This window comes from Alexandromys fortis, unplaced genomic scaffold (assembly GCF_014885135.2).
Source record: "Alexandromys fortis isolate MF-2015 unplaced genomic scaffold, M_Fortis_MF-2015_v1.1 scaffold_8_9099976_23576923, whole genome shotgun sequence".
NCBI lineage: Eukaryota > Metazoa > Chordata > Mammalia > Rodentia > Cricetidae > Alexandromys > Alexandromys fortis.
The window spans coordinates 6,207,118-6,221,091 of NW_026067899.1; positions in this window are offsets into that span (position 1 = coordinate 6,207,118).

Below are 13,974 nucleotides of genomic sequence, written 5' to 3' on the forward strand. Positions count from 1 at the left end.
GTTTCTAGACTGTTATTTAGTCCAAACTTCTCTGCAACCTCAAAAATGATTAAAAATCCGAAGAGATCTCTCTCTAAAACAGACCTATAAATAATCAATATTGTATGTGAAAAGATGTCCGATATCATTATTGATTACAGAAATGTAAGCAAACGCACAGTGAGATAGATAACCCAGTAGTATGGCTATACTAGCCTTCATGACAAGGGAACGGAGAAATTTTAACACAGAGATTACCATTCGACCCAACAATTAGACTCTTAAGTGTATATCCAATAAAATAGAAAACATACTAATGTATCTCCCACAATAAAAATGATTTCAGCAATTCTTTTAGCAATGTTATGTCCATATTAGGTGGAAGATGGGACGTATTCAAGGGTTTTGCAAGGGGTGAAGGTACAAAAACGTACACCCAGACCACAGAATATTATCTAGTCACAAGGTTGCTATTGCAAGTTGCAACCCAAATGAGCTTTGGGAGCAGTTAGATAGGGGAGAGAAGCAAGCCTCAAATGTTCTTTTTTGTCAATGATTTAATTTAAATAAAATGTCCAGAATCAAGCAAGTCTATGAGATGAGCTGTTAGATTAGCAATTGCTAGTTGCTTGGGCAAGGGTGGATGGAAGAAATGACAATTTTTTTTTTTTGGAATAGAGAAAGCATTTGAAAATCGATGAACAGTAATGATTACACACAACTGTGAATACACTAGACCTATTAAATAACTCACTTCAACATGATGTTTTTACACTGTGCTTGTTAAATGTCAGTAAAAAAAAATATATATTTTAAAGGGCTGTATTATTCTATTGAGGTATGGATATTATCATCATCTTCAAATCAAAGAAACTTTAACAGTTAATAATGAAAACAAATATCTGCTCTAGCTTAGACATGGAATGGCACCTATCGGCCCATGAGTTAGCAAGGCTTTTCTTGAAGGTTGACCTGTTAATAGGAGATGTGGAGGCTAATGAGAACTTCTTAAGTCATTGTGGTAGTGCTCTCAGAATGAATTATGGGACCTTGTTTTTGCTCTTCTCTTTACTTCTGGTCATGAGGTGAGCAGTTTGCCTCTCCATTCTCCTGTATCCTACCCCGTCTTGCTAGAGGCCCAAACTCATTGACCCTCATTGAGCATGAGTGAGACCCTCTACAGCACTGGGTCCCAATGACCCAGCAATGACCTAAAATATTTCATTCTGGTAACAAAAAACTGACTAATACACTCTCTAAACTCACTAATTAAGTAAACAAATTTCACTGAGTATTTATTTTTTTTTTTTACAGAGTTATGGAAACCTAGTTCATAAGAAGAACTTGAAAATCCAGACAGTTGGCTTGGTTTTGAGGTCATGTACTTCATCCTCCATGTTACATTAGGGGGTGCTCACAAGCTGAGGAACTAATGGATCTTCACACTGAGGAACGAATACACTGGCGGTGCTTCACTGAGGTCACTACGGGGCAGCCGCAAAGACACAGAGTTCCAAGGTCAATGTCCTGAAGGGAGTCAGGCCTTGACCAACATTAGCACGCAACAGCTGCCCGAACTTAGTTAGGAGGTCAGCGCTGAAATGAATTGGCTGTAGTCAAATGAAAAGCATACCTACTATTTTGCTTCTCCGGAGGGCTAGGGACAGGAACACAGGATAATGTGGGGAAAAACGGAGTGAGATGACCTGCCAGAATGGAATCCTACTTTTTTCTGGGCCTCTTTTTCAAGTCCCTGGGTAAAGTAGGATAATGACTTCCCTGTGTGCTCTAGGCTAGTTTTCAAGACAAGGGAAGTGGAACTTGTTTCTAAGGAGGTGTTTCATTCGGGGGAATCCTCTGTTCCAAAGGCCACGGTGTTCATTTTGTATTATTGCTCTGCCACAGCATCGCCCACTCCGTGATTTCAAACCACACACGCTGTTACTGTAGAGACCGAAGGGGCAGAAGCGGGAAGCGAAGCTGTTAGCAGAGTATCAGTCCGCTGTAGGGGACAATCAAATGGAAACTCTGAAATTCAGAAGAGCTCGGAGCAATGTATTCCACAGTCTGAAACACCACGGACGTCAATCTGGGCTACTGTACCCAGAAAAACTATCAGCCACAGTTGAGAGGAGAAGAAGAAGAAAAAGAAGAAGGAGGAGGAGGAGGAGGAGGAGGAGGAGGAGGAGGAGGAGGAGGAGGAGGAGGAGGAGGAAAAGAAGAAGAAGAAGAAGAAGAAGAAGAAGAAGAAGAAGAAGAAGAAGAAGAAGAAGAAGAAGAAGAAGAAGAAAAGAGATCCTACAAATGGTTTAAAAGAATTTATATCCACCAGATGAGCCCTTGCGAGAATCCTGGAAGTAATCCTTCAGGGTGAAGGTAGGAATCAGCACAGCCATAAAACCCTAGAAAGAAAATGAAGTTCTATTCAATGGTGTTTTCAGATAAGCATGGGTGTCTTTGGAATCTGCTGCATTAGGGGATTCTGAGATATTGGTCTGCAGTGGTCCATGGGTGCGTGTGATGGTGGTGGTGGTGGGGTTGGTTCCTCAAATGTGGACCAAAAACCAAAAAGCGAAAGGAAATCTGAGTTGGCTGTGAACATATTACTGCCATGGTCTATCTGTTGCTCTGTGGTCTTCTGGAGTTGTGCAGATCGTTCACTTCCTGAGGAAACGCGCCCGTCCCAGTTTTCTCAGCTCACTCTCACGTTGTCAGCCCACAGGCTAGCCTCTGAAACCGCATCGCCTCGTGAGCACGGACAGCGTCCGTCACAACACCCGTGACCAAGGGAAGGAAGCAGAGTAGAAATACCACACCCGCTCTCTCCTGTCCGTCATCTTCTTCACAGCCCTTTCTTCCTGTTTCCCACATGTCAGAGCCTTCTAGACTCTAAGAGAGGAACATTATTTGGCATCAGCCTTCAGGAACAGGGTCCTGTTTGCATGGTGAGATGGCCCCCTCACCACAACTGAGCAGCTTCTCCAGGACGAATCAACAGCACAGAATGAATCAACCCACATCCAAAGCTTTTGTCCTGGGCGAGGATTCCTGAATTTACAACAGGTGGCTCGAGGCAGGAACTTTCTTCAGCCCCCTTAGAGCTATTCTCACTTTAACCTGCCCAGGGCAACCAAAATGGGTCACTTGGCCCATTCCCAGAGGATTCCAATTTCACCCACATGTGAAAGTCCCTGGCATCTGTGCTTTCTGAACATCCAAAGTTATGCTAATTCAAAGCAAAGATAAAAAGCCACTGGCTGAATTGGAGCATCTTACGTGGGTACAGGTTAGGACATGGCTAATAGAGCTGTTTTCACACTTTTAAATGGAGAGTAGTTAGGAATTTCCAACCTGTTTAAATGCACAGCACTCATTTAAATGGTAATTAAAAGTTGGAAGAGATACGAGAGCCGCTGGAATGCGATTTCCTAAGAACTTGTGCTCTGAAGACCCTTTGAACGGATGTGGGTTCTTTCAGTTATTAGCCGGGGACTCTCAGCTACTTAACTTTTCTAAGCTTCAGTTTAATGTTGTCATGTGCAAAACAACCCTTAATTTAGGGGCTGTTTAAAAAAATCACATATGAGATTTATGTAAGGCATGAGCATATTGTAAGTACACTCAATATTATGTCCCTTCAAATACAGAAACGGAATTTTCGGCAAAGCCGCAAAATGAGCACCAGCAACAATAACAAACAGAAACCAAAACAAAACGACTTGCCCTTCTGAGCATCCTCCCTAATGGAACAGTTGACTAGCAAAACATGGACACAGAGCTGTCATCGTCTAGCGGGGATCTGGCGTCCCTGCAGAATCACAATAGTGCGGCTAATAAATTATTTAGAGGCAGCAGCGTCTTTCCCATTTAAGGCTTGCTTCTGAAGGGTTATGACCCATCACTACTCAGGCCATCCTCCCTCCTGCTACTCCCTTTTAGCTATGTAATTAAGAGGCAGAAGTGGAATTTACAAGGACCAGTTAGAGAATACTACGGTACACTTCTCCGTCTGCCTTAGAGAAGGCAGTAAGTGCACAATTTTGAGTGAGAAACTGGTGATTTGGCTTCCTCAACGGCTAGGTAGTTGAATCTGAGTGTAATTCTGAAACTAAGCTTTCCATACAATATCCCTGGCTACATGTAGCTACTTACATGAAAATAAAGAAAAAGGAAGGAAGGAAGGAAGGAAGGAAGGAAGGAAGGAAGGAAGGAAGGAAGGAAAAGGAAGACAGAGACAGACAGACAGACAGACAGAAAGAAAGAAAGAAAGAAAGAAAGAAAGAAAGAAAGAAAGAAAGAAGTCAGATAGGAAATACAGTTACTGGTTATACTGAACAGATACCAATATACCAACATTGACCCCTCCCACGGAGCTGCCGGCAAATGTGTTTGGTGGCATATGGGCTCAGACACTGACTTACATGGCCATGGTCTGTAAGTATAAGATAGTCTGATATGTATAAGGTGCTCTGATAGGCAGTGCAAATGCTAGAGGACTTGTTTATGCTTTGATTTTTCTATGGAAAAATCAGCGGAGAGGAAGCATACAGGCCAAATGAGGAAATAGAATTGTTTTGTCTGAACTGACAGTGGGCAATTGGTAGTTCAAGCAAGAATAAATCTTCCCTTAGGTAGCGAGCACGGCGCGCCCCAGCTAAAGAGTTCACTCCGCTTATTTCTGGGAGGCTGGGAATGGCGCATTGTCTGACGAAACACCGCTCTGGCAGCCAAGGCATCCGCTGAGCTCCCAGTAGGTTCCTGCTGGCGGTTGTCACCATGACAACACTCAAGCTGAGGCCAGACACCTGAAAGCAGCTGCTCCCATGCCATTGCCCCGGTGCCTCACATCTATCGCAAGAAGCCCTAACAATTTAATCAGTCCATCACCGTGAAATCTCCCACGAGCTCAATTTAAGCACCATTTATTTCAGTAAAATGTTAAGACCTGGAAAGAAGTTCAGACATTAAATCCAACCAGCAAATAAATTGTTAGGCCTCTTTCTGTTTAAAACAAACAAACAAACAAACAAACAAACATAAATTGCACTGTATTCCCGTCAGTGTACTCGATTCCTGTGGGAGTGAGTGACTGGTGCTGTTCCCGGTCATTGTCCTCTTTCCAAACGCGTGGTATGGGTAGGGTTTACCGCTCTTCTTTGCTTTTTGTGACAGATTAAAGTGTATTTGTAGGCGATCACTTAAATAATAGAAATTAAAACCCAGTTCTGGGTCCATTCGTCTGACTTTGCACATTGCAAAGTTTGAATGGAAGGGGACATGTGTCACTCCCGCCTAGAAACCTTGAGGGAATAACTCGTGAATGTCCGTCTCTCCCAGTGTCTGTGTGTGGGTGGGGGACAGGGGCGGCGGAGGCAAAGCCTCTGTGAACCCCAGCGTCTGAGAGGAATGAAACCTAGTCCGGAGGCCTGAAGGCAGGCCGGATCTGGTGCACTGGATGCGACGGAAGTTCCTGTTTCTGCAAAATAATCTAGACTCTTGAGACTAAAAATATAAAGTAAAAAGGTATACAAAGAAGAAAAACTTGGAACAAACTATTTTAAGAGTGTCAACTTAGTACAGAATCTCCTGAAATTAAAAAGAAATCTCATAATAATGGAAACATTCCTCATGCTGATACTATTAGTTCTGCCCAGTAAGATGGCTTAGTATTGATTTCTATTAAAGGAAAGTATTGCTCTGGTACTAGCAACTCACTTGATCTCCAAAGACTTCCTGAAAACAAAATACACACAAAATGTAGGATATTGCCAGTACAACAATAATAAATTTATGGAGGCAAGTATTCCAGGTTTTTTTTTAGTCATCGACAACATGTATAACTCGATTGGGGAAAAGATAAGTGAGATACACTTGATGGATTATTTGATATTTTAATGACCTTCAGAACAACGTGAAGGCAAAGCATCCAATTTTTATTACTTTAGATACAACGGTTTGATTTTCTCAGTTCATCTGTGCTTCAATATAGTAGATTTTCAGTGACTTGTGATGGTCACAAAATGTCAGGCACATTTTGGGAGCGTTGATATTTGTCATAATTAAAGCAACATTTCAAACAATGAATCAATAGCTACCAAAAAAGAAAATGGTTATTCTAAACAGTGTCAACTTCCTTATTCCAGACTCCATTGAGAAAGGAGAAGAGGGAAGGGGTGGCGGGGAGGGGGAAGGAAGGGGAAGAAGAGAAAAGAGAGAGGATTAATCAATTCTGTGGTGCGTATGTGTCTCACCACCTCAGATGGCTTTGAAAATCTGTGCAATGTTTGGATGCTCACCTTACTAGACCTGGATGGAGGTGGGTGGTCCTTGGACTTCCCACAGGGCAGGGAACCCTGATTGCTCTTTGGGCTGACGAGGGAGGGGAATTTGACCGGGGGAGGGGGAGGGAAATGGGAGGTGGTGGCGGGGAGGAGGCAGAAATCTTTAATAAATAATTAATAAATTATTGGGCCGGGCGATGGTGGCGCACGCCTTTAATCCCAGCACTCGGGAGGCAGAGGCAGGCAGATCTCTGTGAGTTCAAGACCAGCCTGGTCTAGAGAGCTAGTTCCAGGACAGGCTCCAAAACCACAGAGAAACCCTGTCTCAATAATAATAATAATAATAATAATAATAATAATAATAATAAATAAAATTAAAAAAAGAAAATCTGTGTGATGTAACATTAGACAGTTTAAAGCAGTTATTCTATAATCCTAAAACCTAGCATTTAACTCTTTACATACACAAATCAACGAATAAAACTTTATATACACAAATCAAAGAATAAAACTGATAGGTTCTATAATAGGCACAGCTGTCGTTTTCTTTTCTTTCATTATTCAGAAAATAATAAAGTCTCCTCTAGTAAGTTGTTGTTGTTTTAAACACAGGAATTTAGAAACAACCGTGAATGCCTTCCATTTCCATTCAGGATCTGGAACTCGGGTGTTCTGCCTGTTGACCAGTAGGGGGCGCCATCACAAAGTGATTACAGAGGCCAGCCGCTTGCGAGGCCTTTCTAATGTCCATCTTGTTCAGTGGGATTTCTAGGCCATTGCCGACCGCGAAGTACCCTCCAGGCTCCCATCACAGCCACCGTAGGAGAAGCTGCCGCGGAGCTCAAGACTGAGCTTTTAGATTTCCTCTTTCCTAGTGCGGCACGCTGCTAAGCAAAAGCATCTATTCTCCAGGACGCTGGCCAAAGGCTCCGCTGAATTGTCTGCTTCTACTCAGGTTTCTTTATTAACTCCTCCCACTCCTCCAATATTAAATGTAAATTACATGTTTCTTTCCAGTCCGCCTACCCAGGCTTTCAGGAACAGCCATTTGTTCCCGTGCACCTGGAAGTCATTCTCTGTGTGTGTGTGTGTGTGTGTGTGTGTGTGTGTGTGTGTTTCCACTGAACTGCCCTGCCCTGCCCAGTCACCTCTCCCTACTTCCCTAGTTGCTGTTTGGTCTTTTCTACAGGACTGAGCAGACATGTTTTAGAGATAGCCAAAAATAAAATAATTCAAGCAACTGAGCTTCTCAGAGGTGCCCTTGTTTCCTGCACTGTTCCAGCGACCTAAAAAGCTGCAGACGGGCATTTCAGGGTGGCAACTAGCCACACATGGTTGTTTCAAGAAATGTCAATAATGGATATTACAAACATGTTGTGGTGGCCAAACACGGACTTCCAAGGATAGGTTTCCCCTAGCAAAACGAAGCAATTATCTCAATCAGTCAAGTGAAAAGGTCCATTTATGCTTCAATTCTCTGGCTAATTCAGGCAAAAGTAAAATTTTCATCTGAATGATCTCGGTAATTGGCTTACTGCTTTGCTTTCACGGAGAGAACTCGACAAAGAAACAGAAGCAGTTCCGCGCGCGAGCAGGGTAATGGTAACCCCGGAACGCGTGCACAGGAAAAGCACGTGCGTGGAGAGTTTGTATTGAAATTTCCACAGACAGCGCCTGGTTGAGGACAGTAATTAGTGGGGCTTTTAAATTCATTGTCTCTTGCTGTCCTCCCCCGCCGCCAGCCACCAGTCCCTCCTCCTTTAATGTTTCGGGTCAGCAGCAAACATACCACCCTAGACAAACGGGGTCAATCCATCTGTCATCCTTGACTCCTTCTTTCGGTCGAACCTTTATCTTTGGAGTGCGTTGGTCCCACTGTAGTCCCAAGGCCATTGTTTAGATAACCATCGGTGTTTTAGTTGACTTTCATTCATTTGATTTGGACTTGGGGCAACCCAATGCAGGTGCAAAGCCAGGGACGCAAATGGAGGTGAGTCAGGTGGACAGCCCTAGCTACTCAAAATTGCTACTTCTTAAATCCAACCTCCAAACCACTTTCAACTTCTGCAGCTTCGCCCCTGGAAACACCAAGCCGCTCACTGCTTAGCCATGTAATAGCAAAAGCCCCAAGTATGGCTTTAAAGGACTTGAGTTGAGCTGGCGCTGGCTTCATAGTCGGTCTCTTTCTTGTCACTCTCTTAGGGTCTTACATCTAATTAATTGGACATTTCCAGGGTCGCCTGTAATAGGTACTTTGGTCACAGAAGGCCCCTTCTGTCTTTTACCCAGCCTTATATCTGCATTGCTTTATTTGTTTTTAATTATTAAAACTGTTCCCTGACATTATAGCAATTATTATATTCTGGGGATTTTATCCCTTAATTCCACAGGGGATAATTTCATGACCCTTTAGGTACCTACTAGCCAGTGCTAAAAGTCGGTTCTTTTAACTAGTCCTCTTTTACCTTGGCTTTCAGTTCCTTTCCTGTTCTACCTCTCTCTTCAGAACACAGTTAGTGTAGGTGAATCCCTCTTAAATAGCACCAATCAGAATTTAACCCCCTATTCCATGTGGCCTATTCATGAAGGGCCAACCCCCAGACCAGTAAATACACCCATTCGAGTTTTCCAAATCCAAATTCAAGGTTCTCCTCGCTTCTTCACTCTTACAGTGGATTTTGTTTTTCTTATTACCTTCTTTCCATGCTTTTCTTTTGCCAAATATTTTTGTCACGGCAACGGGAAAAATCACTTACACAAGTGACATACTGATCTTTTGAAAAACAGCCAGCAGCTGGTCGCCAGGGCCTCGTGGAGACTAAAAAACGAGTGACTATGCCTCTGGAACCATGTATTGCTACAGAGTCAAAGGAAGACGCAGAGCTGCCTAGATGGCTCACCAGGTAAAGGCACCTGCCACCAAACCCAACGACCAGAGTTCAATCCCTGGAACTCACATAGTGGAAAGAGAAACAATCTCCTCATGTTGTCCTCTGACCTCCACACCAGTGATGGCATGTGCGCATCCACAGATAGACATACGATAAACATGCACCTCCATGCAATAAACAAACAGTTTCATCACAAAAAGAAAATGCAGACCTTACAGCTCTCCATCCGCAGATGCATCCTACAAGCCAGACACAAGGTTCCAGCATGAACTGAGCTGCGAGGCACACGGACAGTCAATCAGTGGGTGTGTGTTCTATGCCATCCCATACAGACAATCTTGAATGACCAATTGACGGAGAAGGGGAAACATTTGACTGCGCCTCACGGAGGGACTGGCTTACAAAGCGCTCTTATGTGGGTCCCCCACATGCACCCCCCCAAAATGCGTAGAAGTAACATTCTAACCTTATCCAGGAATAGTCTTAAAAAACAATGGCAAGGAAAACCTCCAGCCCACAGCTTTGGTGGAGCACTTGAACACTGAGTTTGTATGGAAGACGTGGGTCTTCCAGGTGAAAGGGGCCATGGAGTAAATACATCTAAATCATATGTCAACCACAACAAGACAGTACCCTCTGCAGGAGAGGAATCACATTCTGAGTCTGTGATACCCAACGGAGCATCCGCTAGCTACCCACATGTCATGACTCCAAGCTGAAATATATCAAAGCATCAAATGCACACTGGATTCCAAATAGTAACACGTGGATAAAACATTCCTAGTAATCGTATGTTGATCAGCCATCGAAAATATACATTTGTTTAGATAAGATGTTATCAATGCTGATTTCCTTTTTAAATGTGTCTACGAGAAAATTTACAACGGTGTGCAGCTTCCTTGTAGCTCATATTACATCTGTTTTCGGTAGTACTGATATGGGCTGACTATCTTGGCTAACTGACAGGAGCTGGCCCTGATCCTGGGCTTCCCCAGTGTTGCCATGGCAGGCTCAGGGATTGGGTGTCAGGGAAACATGAAGACACAAGCTGGCCTGTGACTATGACCTACCTCTCACCAGGGAGGATAAAAATCCAGCTGCTGCCAGCTGTACAGATTTCCAGACACAGCCCTGGGATGCCGTTATTTTTCTGAAGTCTAATGAGATACAAGGTGGGCAGTGGATCACACTGGCCCTTTAATATCCTAGAAGGATCAGGACTATTTGGGGTCTATTTCTAAATAAAAGAAAGATAGCCGAAGCATAAATTTGTCATTCGTACCTGTAAGAACTCAGAGGCTTGCTCTGATGTGATCTTCTGATATGGGAGCCCACAGAGTCTCACATCAGAACATAACTAACTCACGGGAAAGGAGGTGTGAGCAGAACATCCTAACATGTGAGCCATCAGCCATAAATAGGCTTCAAAGCAACTGAATCTATAACTCATAGTTATAGTGGAGTTGAGGTGCAAATTCAGGACAACACTCTGGAAGAATGAAGCACTATTCATTCAATGGGTGCAGTTTGTGGATTGGGTCAAGAACCTTTGTAAAGTCATGCAGCCATCCTTCCATATCTGCTCAGTTACATTCATGCATCCAACTAATTAAGGATGAAAAACATCCGTCAAAAAATACCTGTTACCTAAATAGAGATTTTTTTTTTAGTCACTGTTTCTTAAGCAATATAGCATGCTACTATTTATACAACATTTACATTGTGTTATGTATTAGAAGTAATCTGGGGATGCTGTATGATATATGAAAAATGCACATAGGTGGTATGCAATATCACACCTCCATTACATGTAAGACATGTGAGTATCATATTAGTTTTAAATATATGGGAGCAGGAACGCAGTTCACGTAGATGCCTCTTGGGTATAGATCATGTCACCAGTTAGGTCATTAGGGCTGCAAGATAGCGTGTTAGCTGAAGACAAGAGAGAGTGGGAACTAACCACTAAAGAAAGATGTGAATGAGTGTCAGATGTGGTTCTAGAAACAGCCAGAGCAGCAAAGGGCTGTAGTTTATGCTTCCTATGCTCTTCTGAGTATCTCCCGGGAAGAGAGACTTACAGAGCCATGGAAGTGTTGTTCCTTGAAATTTAAGATCTGGGGAATAGATGGAAAGACACAAAGCTGGGGTAGAGTCCTAGGCATCCCTACAAGGATGGACCTGTCCTAGCTTCTGAGATTGCTGCCTACAAACTCCTCGGCTTTCTGCTTGTCACAGACTTGTCCTCCTTTACCCAATACCCCTGTCTTACTCTAGTGTGACATTCAATGTACAGTTGTGAGGTGGCTTGAGAGGCCTAGCCATTGCAGATTATCAAGGGATGACTCTATGCACCAATTTTTCCCATAATGCTCTACACACAGAGACACATACACATGTACACACACACACTCACACACACACACACACACACACACACACACATGGCTAGAACTTGTTTGGTTCACATTGAAAACTGACATGTCCCTCTTTTCTGAAGGGCTTCCTCCCCTTTGATCCTCTTTCTCTCTCCCTCCCCCTCTTGCTTCTACCTTGTTTGAGACAGGCAAGGTCTTTCTCTTTCTGCTCCTGAATACACCAGGGTAGGTGGCCTAGAGGCTTCTGGTGATTCTCTTGTCTCTGCCTCCTATCTCACTGTAGGAGCACTGGGATTGCAGACGTATGCTACTGATCCTGGCTTTATACAAATTCTGGTGATCGCGTGCATCTTCTCACACTTGTGGGACAAGAATTTAGCCACTGAGCCAACATGCCAGACCTGTAATGATCTGTTCCTAACAGAGTCTGCTGCCTTACACTGAAGTGACATACACAGAAGAAAAATCTTTCTTCCTGAAGTTTAACTCTCCTCCCTTCCTCCCTCCCTCCCTCCCTCCCTCCCTCCCTCCCCCCCCCTCCCTCCCTCCCTCCCTCCCTCCCTCCCTCCTTCCCTCCCTCCCTCCTTCCCTCCCTCCTTCCCTTCCTCCCATTTGAATTGTGCTAGCTGCCATGATGAGTGTGGGAAGCTGGGTTACATGTGATAGCTAAGCAATCTATTTTGTGGGTCAGGGGGCTCAGGAGAGGCAAAAAGAGTCTGATGAAGAGAAAAAGGTTGGGAAGAGTTGGTTGTGTCTGGGTCTCAGGGCACCTTGTAAGGCATTTTAAAGAAGGTAGATTTCATTCTATTGTCAGTAAGGATGGAATATATTTAAATAATATGATCAAACTGGAGTTAGAGTATTTTCAAGCAACTTCATATAATTTAACTCTCAAGACTATAAATCTAGTATCCAGATACAAGCAAATGCCCTGCCTTTGACAGGAATTTAAAGAATAAGGTCTTTCCTTGTTCTGATCCTAATAAAACTGCTTTGATTATCTTGCTTGAGCTAACACCTCTAAGCAGATAGGCATATATATAAGAATCTTTGTGTGTGCATGCTCTCAACATCATATAACACCACTTTGGCTTTAAGCAAAGCAAAAAGTAAAAATTAAAGAAAAAAAATCCTATCCAGTTGAATTAAAAGACACTTAGTTCCAAGACAGTGTGCTTGTTTTTGTAACAACATCCTCTGATATTTCACTTAGGTTGGGCTCCCTTTGGTGTTCATGTTTGTTTACACATCATTACTTGATGAATGGGTTGAGAAGCTGAGAAGGAAGAGTGTGGCAAGCATCCACACTCCGGGATCAATCATAATAAAGTTAACACATCTTTGAAATGATAACATAATGAGCCATTTTGTAGAAACTGCCTTCTCCAACAGCTTTTTAGGAATGTTATCTGTGACACTGGAGGGTGGTGTGTGTGTGTGCATGCGCGCGCTTGCACGTGTGTGTTTCAGAAGACAACCTTCACTATCATTCTTCATTTTCTAATGAAAAGATCTCTTACTGGCCTATTGCGGAGAGATGTCACAATGACCCCAGAAATTCGCCTGTCTCTGCCTTTGCAGGGCTGAGAAGACCACTGTGGGGACCACTCCTTGCTCTTTTATGTGGGTTCTGAGGATCAAACTCGGGTCCTTTTGCTTGCACTTTACCACTGAAGCTATCTGCCCAGTGCCCAGTGAGGGTGTTTTGGTAGACACACGAGTGTGAAAGAAGGCGGAAGACAGTGGCGCTCAGGACACAAACGACAATAAAAACCCAACAGGAGCTACAACTTAGAAACCAGTTTTACTCTGTTGCAAACAAATGGACAAGCTATTGTACAATATATAATAAAAAGTACAGCACAATACAAGTGCCACTAATAAAAGAAACTTAAAGATCAGACTTAAAAATGCTTATTTGTAATATATATATGCATATATATATACATACACACTGCAACAAAAAGCCACAATAAATACAGGAATTTCCATGTCGTTCCTAATAAATACTGAAAATATAAATACAGAGGACTACAGCTAATATGAATAAATTATTACAACATAAGATCCAGGATAAATTCTGTTGAATATCATTGTAGCTTATCTTATATCCCCTTTGGCATCTTTGATGTCATAACTTGTACACAAGAAAAGTCAGTTTAGAAACTGTGACACACGGCATGACATCGTGCGGTAAAATGACTGTATGGATGGCAGTCTGGTTTTCTTCCCTTTCAACCTTACAAGTCATCAGAATGCACATCCCAGCAATGAAGTTGCTAGTGAAGATCTACTGGATAAAAGCAATGATACAAGTCAGTTGAAAGAGAAAATTCAATCAACCAATGTCAAAATGTACTTTATAGACCTGTGGCTTTTCTAGGTTTTCAGTGATGCATGTTCCCCCTGCTAGCTTCCAACAGGCCAAAAAAAAAAAAAAAAAAA